This window comes from Symphalangus syndactylus, chromosome 1 (genome assembly GCF_028878055.3).
Source record: "Symphalangus syndactylus isolate Jambi chromosome 1, NHGRI_mSymSyn1-v2.1_pri, whole genome shotgun sequence".
Lineage (NCBI taxonomy): Eukaryota > Metazoa > Chordata > Mammalia > Primates > Hylobatidae > Symphalangus > Symphalangus syndactylus.
The window spans coordinates 141,049,651-141,058,397 of record NC_072423.2 but is presented as its reverse complement, the minus strand read 5'-3'; positions in this window follow the sequence as shown (position 1 = coordinate 141,058,397).

Genomic DNA, 8,747 nt, shown 5'->3' with positions numbered 1-8,747 from the left:
CCATCTCCTCTTCCCAGATGTTTAGTTGACCAGCTTCTCCCACAAACTAATTTTAACAATAAATCCTTTTTTCCACAATGCCTAGGGTTCTGCTTTACTGATCGAACCCTAGCTAATACAGAGACCACCATCACCCCATCCTCCTTTTCAGGATATATGAAATTGATCACCAAGACCTGTCAGATCTCTCTCTCTCTCTGTATTTTTTTTTGTTTTTTGAGATGGATTCTCACTCTGTCGCCAGGCTGGAGTGCAGTGGCGCAATCTCGGCTCACTGCAACTTCTGCCTCCTGGGTTCAAGCGGTTCTCCTGCCTCAGCCTCCCGAGTACCTGGGATTACAGGTGCTTGCCACCACACCAGGCTGATTTTGTATTTTTAGTAGAGATAGAGTTTCACCTTGCTGCCCAGGCTGGTCTCGAACTCCTGACCTCAGGTGATCCACCCTCCTTGGCCTCCCAAAGTCCTGGGATTACAGGCGTAAGCGGCTGCACCCAGCCACATCTCTCTCTTCAACATCCCTCTACTCACCCACCTGTCTCCATCCCCAGTGCTGTCTCATGGTTCCAGGAGGCGAAAATATCTTGCCCAGATTACTGCACAAACTCCTAACTGCTCAACTCACTTCCAGTCTGGTTGCCTCTCAGTGCATTCCCCTTAGAGCAGTCAGAGCAGGTGATGCCCTGAATGAGGCCCATTACTGGCTTGTCCTTGTCCTTGGGATAACCTCCTTAACGTGTTTGACAAAGCTGTGTCTCTGTTGGCGTCTGCTAATTTCTCCTGCCCCATCTGTCAGCACTGCTCCCTCAGCCAATGCCAATATTATGTAGAGTCATTAGATAAATCTTTGCCAGTTTGGTATTAGATTATTATAACCTGAATTTTGTCTTATTTATTGCTTTTTAAATCACACTGAGCATACAGGCACTGCATATTAATATCTAGCAGTAGGCCAGGCACAGTGGCTTATGCCTGTAATCCTAGCAATTTGGGAGGCTGAGGCAGGCAGATTGCTTGAGCTCAGGAGTTTGAGACCAGTCTGGGCAACATGGCAAAACCATGTCTTTACCGAAAATACAAAAATTAGCTGGGTGTGGTGGTGCATGCCTGTGGTCCAAGATACTCGGGAGGCTGAGGTGGGAGGACGGCTTGAGCCTGGGAGGCAGAGGTTTGCAGTGAGGTGAGATTGTGCCACTGCACTCCAGCCCAGGTGACAGAGTGAGACCCCTTCTCATAAAAGAAAATATATATATATATATGTGTGTGTGTGTGTGTGTGTGTATTATATATATATATAATATATCTATAAACATATGTATATATATGGCAGCTGCATTATCCCCATGCCACTGTAGATGTGGGAAAGAATGAAGCATCTCCTTCAGGCAAGTGTCTGTAAACCCCAGCTCCCTAGAGTGGGGTCAGGCATCTCATAGGGTGGCTGTGGTGTTCATATCACACTTCCGCATGCAGCTATCAGGCCGGATGGTGATTGAGGATAGTGGAAAGGCCCCTTACAGAAGTTAACTGATGACTTACTGTAAACTTCTCTTTAGAAAAGCAAAAATAGAGAAAACATAGTTCTGAGATGCTTCCCAAGAGTGAAGATGAGTATATGTCTACATAAATTCTCAGCAGCTTGTTTTCTTCCAAAGGGTGTTTGTCGTGTGTTAATTTTGTCTATTAATTGATCAATTATTTATTTTATTGACTTAAATAAAAATATTGTATTTTTTATTTATTAGATATCCAATTCATGCATTCTCCTTTTTAAAATATTCAAATAATACAGAAGTATGCAGAGGAAAAACAGAAGAAACCACTGCCAAAAGCATGGTGTGTATTATTCCAGACTGGGTTTAAAGTATTTTATATATACATGAAAACATACATGCTATCCATTATTAAATTTAGGTATAATTTGCATAAAATCAATTGCTCAATTTTTAAATGTACAGCTTGATAAATTTTTGTATAGGAACTGAACTTGTAGGCTCCATCAAGTTTTGTTTGTTTTCTGTATTTTCCTTTTTTTTTTTTTTTTTTTTTGAGATGGCGTCTCACTCTGTCCCCCAGGCTGGAGTGCAGTGGTGCAATCTCGCTCACTGCAACCTCTGCCTCCTAGGTTCAAGTGATTCTTGTGCCTCAACCTCCCGAGTAGCCTCTGTTACAGGTGTGTGCCACCACATCCAGCTAATTTTTGTATTTTTAGTAGATACAGGGTTTCACCATGTTGGCCAGGCTGGTCTCGAACTCCTAACCTCAAGTGATCCACCCCCCTCAGCTCCCCGAAGTGCTGGGATTACAGGCATGAGCCATCCTGTCTGGCCTGTTTACTGTATTTTCTTTAGTAAATTGGCAACATAGTGACAATATTATTCTGGAAATGTTTTCTTTCACTTACCAGTATGGAATAGGGATTTATCAGGTCAGTACTTATCAACCTACCTATTCTTTTTAACCACTGTATTATATTCCATCATAAACATAAAGCTGTAACACGGATTAACTGCTTATCTATAATAACGAAAATTTTTTTGCTATAACAACATTTCATAAGGAAAAGAAATGAAGCAACTCAGTAAGGTAGAGGATCACATAATCAATGTACAAAAACCAAAACAATTAATTTGAAAATATAAAAGCAAAAATAACCTGCTAGATATTATAAAAAATAATTTAACTAAGAATAAACAAAAAAAGTTTGAGTGAAAAAAATTGCATATAAAGAACTATAAAACTCTACCAAGAACAAAAAAATGAATAAAGGCAAAGACTCATCTTGTCCTTGGATCAGAAAACTCAGTATCGCCGGGTGCGGTGGCTCACGCCTGTAATCCCAACACTTTGGGAGGCCGAGGTGGGTGGATCATCTGAGGTCAGGAGTTCAAGACCAGCCTGGCCAACATGGCGAAACCCCATCTCTACTAAAAATACAAAAATTAGTCAGGCATGGTGGCGAGTGCCTGTAGTTCTAGCTACTCAGGAGGCTGAGACAGGAGAATCGCTTGAACCCAGTAGGTGGAGGTTGCAATGAGCCGAGATCACACCATTGCACTGTAGCCTGGTTGACAGAGCAAGACTCTGTTTCACAAAAAAACAAAACAAAACAAAACAAAAACCTCAGTATTATATAAAGTTACCATCAAAGGGGAGAAAGCAAACCATCCACAGGGAGAAGATATTTACAGCATGTATATTGACAAATAACAAAGTATTCAAATCCAAAATATGTAAAGATATAAATAACTCAAGCAAATCAATAATGGAAAGACAGACAGTTCCTTCTCCCCAAAAGGTAGAAGACTCGAGAGACATTTCACAGAGGAAATAGAATTATGTATTCTATTCTAGCCTTGTATCCTAGCCTTGTATCCTAGCCTTGTAGCACATGTATCCCAGCTACTCGGGAGGCTGAGGCGGGAGAATCTCTTGAACCCAGGAGGCAGAGGTTGCGGTGAGTCGAGATTGCGCCTTTGCACTCCAGCGTGGGCAACAAGAGAGAAACTCCGTTTCAAAAAAATTAAATAAATAAATAAATAAAACCAATTTAAAACTAAAAAAATCATAAAATTTTACTTGCTTCTTATTAAAGTGGAAAAAAACTAAGCAAATAAGTTAGGCTCTGATGTGAAAGTGTTCTTTTCCTCCTTCCTCAATCCATCACCCAAAGATAGACTCACTGGAAGACATGAAACATTCCAATATGGGTCAGAAAGCAGGTTTCTTATATTTCACGTATACTCAAACTATAGAAACTGTTTTAAAAAATAAAAACTTATTTTTAAAATTGAGATGGGATTTTGCTGTGTTGCCCAGGCTGGCTTCAAACTCCTTGGCTCAAGCAATCTTCCCACCTCAGTCTCCTGCGGAACTGGGACTACCAGTGTGTGCTACGGCATCCAACTGAGACTATTCTGTAATTTGCTTTTTTACTTAGCAATAGGAGTATACAAAAAGTTAACTAATACTTTATTGATGGACATTTAGTCTGTTAACAGCATTTGTCTTTTACAAACAATGCTGCAACAACAACAAAATTTGCACATGTATCTATTAGACAAACTCCCTGCAGTAGAATTCTCTGTCTGTGAATAAGTTAATTTTGAATTTTTCAGATTCATTCAACAACACTTTATTGAGGATGTACTATTTGCCAGGCACTATTTTCAGCACTTTCCATGATGAAGAAAATGCTGACGTGATCCATGGAAGAAAAATTGATAGGCCAGGTATGGTGGCTCACATCTGTAATCGCAGCATTTTGGGATTCCAAGGCAGGAGGATGGCTTGAGGCCAGAAGTTCAAGACCAGTCTGGGGAACACAGTGAGACCCCCATCTCTACAAAAATACAAAAATTAGCCTTGCATGGTGATGTGTACCTGTTGTCTCAGCTTCTCAAGAAGCTGATGTTGGGAAGATAGCTTGAGCCTGGGAGGTCAAGGCGGCAGTTAGCCATGACTGCACCAGTGCACTCCAGCCTGGGCGACAGAGTGAGACCCTGCCTCAGGAAAAAAAAAAAAAAAGAGAGAGAGAGAGAGTGAGAGAGAGAAAATGAAAAGACAAGCCATAGACCAGGAGAAAATATTTTGTAAAACATACATCTGATACAGGACTTGTATTCAAAATATGCAAAGAACTGTTTAAATTCAATAAAAAACACAACTCAATTTTAAAATGGGCATACAATCTGGATAGACACTACACTAAAGAAGATACACAGATGGCAAATAAGTATATGCAATTATGCTAATAATATATGTCACTAGAGAATTGCAAACTAAAACAACGAGATACCACTACACAGCTAACTAGAATGGCCAATCCAAAACACTAGCTACAGCAAAGGCTAGTGAGGATGTGGAGCAACAGGAACTCTCATTCATTACTGGTGTGAATGCAAAATGGTATGGCTACTTTGAAAGACAGTTTGGCAGTTTTTTACAAAACTATACATAGTGTAACCATATGATCTAGCAATGTTACTTCTTGGTATTTATCCAAATGAGTTGAAAATTTATGTTCACACAAAAACCTACACATAAGTGTTTATAGCAGCTTTATTCATAATTGCCAAACTTGGAAGCAGCCAAGACATCCTTCAGTAGGTAAACAGACAAATTATGGTACATCTATACACATTGCTCAGTGATAAAAAATAAATATATAAAAATAAAAATAAGCAGGCATGGTGGCTCAGGCCTGTAATCCCAGCACTTTGGGAGGCCGAGGCGGGCAGATCACTTGAGGTCAGGAGTTTGAGACCCGCCTGATCAACATGGTGAAACCCCCTCTCTACTAAAAATTCAAAAATTAGCTGGGCGTGGTGGTGCATGCCTGTAATCCCAGCCGCTTGGGAGGCTGAAGTAGGAGAATTGCTTGAACCCGGGAGGTGGAGGTTGCAATGAACTGAAATCGCGCCACTGCATTCCAGCCTGGCAACAGATCAAGACTCCGTCTCAAAAAAAATAAAATAAAATAAAAAGGAAATGAGTTGTCAAGCCCCTAAAAGACATGGATGAATCTTAAATGCATTATCACTATCACTAACTGAAAGAAGCCAACTGAGGCCGGGCATGGTGGCTCACGCCTGTAATCCCAGCACTTTGGGAGGCTGAGGCAGGTGGGTCACCTCAGGTCTGGAGTTCGAGACCAGTCTGGCCAACATGACGAAACCCGGTCTCTACTAAAAATACAAAAATTAGCTGGGTGTGGTGGTGCAGGCCTATAGTCCCAGCTACTTGGGAGGCTGAGGTGGGACGATCACTCAAGCCTGGGAGGCGGAGGTTGTAGTGAAGCAAGAGTGTGCCACTGCATTCCAGCCTGGGTGATAGAGTGAGACCCTGAAAAAAAAAAAGGAAGGAAGGAAGGAGAAAGAAAGAAAGAAAGACAGAAAGAAAGACAAGAAAGAGAGAAAGAAAGAAAGAAAGAAAGAAAGAAAGAAAGAAAGAAAGAAAGAAAGAGGGAAAGAGAAAGCAAGCCAACTGGAAACAGCTACATACTATATAATTCCAATTATATGACATTCTGTAAAAGGCAATACTACAGAGACAGTAAAATAATCAGTGGTTTCCAGGGGTTCAGGAGAACGGGGGATGAATAGGTGGAGAACAGGAGATTTTTAGGGCTGTAAAACTATTCTGTATGATAACGTAATGGTGAATACTTGTGACACATTTGTCAAAAGCTATTGAATGTACAACAGAAAAAGTGAACTTTTTTTTTTTTTTTTTTTGAGACAGAGTCTCGCCGTCCCCCAGGCTGGAGTGCAGTGGCGCAATCTCGGCTCACTGCAGGCTCCGCCCCCCCGGGTTCACGCCATTCTCCTGCCTCAGCCTCCCGAGTAGCTGGGACTACAGGCGCCCACCGCCTCGCCCGGCTAATGTTTTGTATTTTTAGTAGAGACGGGGTTTCACTGTGTTAGCCAGGATGGTCTCGATCTCCTGACCTCGTGATCCGCCCGCCTCGGCCTCCCAAAGTGCTGGGATTACAGGCGTGAGCCACCGCGCCCGGCCACAAAAAGTGAACTTTAATGTCAACTATGGACTTTAGTTTATAATGATATATCAATATTGGCTCATCAATTGTGACAAATGTACCACACTAATGCAAGATGTTAATAATAAGGGAAAGAGGTGGTGGGAGGCAGTGAAGTGTATATTAGAAGTGTCTGTACTTTCCACTCAATTTTTTTGTAAACCTAAAACTACTCAAAAGTAAAATGTATTAATTAAAGTGTGCTCTGTGTGTGTGTGTGTGTGTGTGTGTGTAAGTAGGACATTCTAAGAAAATATCTTTCTGGAAGTGCATCTAGTAATTTTCCCCCCTAATTCATATCTAAAACAGATATAAATAAACAGTGAATGTTGTAGGAAATTAGAAGATTGACCACCATCTTGGGAACAATAACAATGCAAGAGAAGAATTCCTTTATTTTAAGATGGTTATTTCAATTAATTATTTTATATATTGAGCACCTACAGGGGTAGGCACTAGACATAAAGGCCAACAGCAGGTCTCTGTGCTTGATGAGCTCAGTGCCTGTCATGGGGAAGACAGACACACAGATGCACTAATAGATAATAACATTATCAGTGCTGACCATGTGCTGGGCTCTTTCTAAGCATTCCACCCACATTGTCTCTCAACCATACAACAACCCTGCACACAGGCACTAATAATCTACTTTACATACAAGGACCCTAAAGCTCTAGAAAGTGAGTTAACTTTGCTGCAATAAATGGCAGAGCCCAGGTGTGTTGACCTGCAAACAGTTTGTCAGAAACTGCCAAACTGTCTTCCAAAGTGGCTATAAAAATCAATTCATTTTGGAAGAAGAGGACAATCAGTGATACATTTGCTTAGATGTTTCTTTCACATTATTTGGAAGCATTGAACTTCAAATACATTCACAAATCTTAATATCTGATTCTCACTCTTCCATTCTTGCCTTACTCCCACTGGAATAAATTCTTTGGCTTGTCATCCTCCCAACTGCAGGACAATCAAATACATATGGCTTAATGGGAAGGTGGTCAGATTAGAAAATATTCACAGCCAATCTCTCCAGTAGGCAGCCCTTGTTTGGCTTAAAACTGCCCATCAAATTCAAGTTTCTTACATGTTCCATAACTATGATTGTAAAAGTCAAGGCAGCAGGCACCAGCCTGTGTGGAAGAGAGTTATATTTAGTATTCCTTTCGGAGCTGTCTCTTTGGATATCGCGGAGATTCTGGTACAGGCTGTTACTGTTTGAGGGCTTCTGGGCCTGCGGCAGAGAAGGAGTGGGTGGTTTGCTGACAGTTCTTATAAATACCCCCAGTATTTATTTAATAGCAGAAACACACAGAGAGAACACACAGAGTATTAGAGGAGAGAACATAGCTTAGCTCCATTCATCCCCTGGGCCCAGGACCAAGCACTTCTAATCTGTTCTGAGGAACTGCTTCTGGGGCCAGCTGCAGCCCTGTGTCTGGGGAAGTCACCTGCCTGCTTGCTGAAAGAGGAAGGAAGGAAGGAACAGGGAACAATGAGGCCCTTGTAAAAGCCAAGTTTTGCTTTTTTTTTTTTTTTTTTAAGTTTATTTTCTAACCATGTCACTCCTCTGCTTAAAACCTTTCAGTAGATTTCCACTGTTTCTGGAATAAAGGTCAGAAGTCCTAATATGATGAGAAAAGTTCTGTAGGGCCTGGCCAAAGCCTGACTCTTCAGCCTAATCTCTCCCCACTTTCCCATTCATTAACATTCCTCAAGCATAATCCACACTCTGCCCACCTCAAGCCTGTACATGCTATTCCCTCTGCTCAAAGACTTTTCTCTCCACTGGCACTCAGTTAATTCTAACTCATTCCTCAATTAAAACCTCATTTCCACAAGCTGAACTTTAGCATCATCAGAAAAATGTTTCCTGATGCTTCATAGGAATCCTCCACACTTTGTCAAATGCCTGCACAACTGCTTATGCTTTCAATTGATTCAAGTTTTTTATTTTATTTTATCTTATTTTATTTATTTGTTTATTTACTTACTTACTTATTTGAGACGGAGTCTTGCTCTGTTGCCCAGGCCAGAGTGCAATGGCACAATCTCAGCTCACTGCAACCTCTGCCTCCCAGGTTTAAGCGATTCTCCTGCCTCAGCCTCCTGAGTAGCTGGGATTACAGGCAGGTGCCACCACGCCTGGCTAATTTTGTATTTTTAGTAGAGACGGGGTTTCTCCATGTTGGTCAGGCTGGTCTCGAGCTCCTG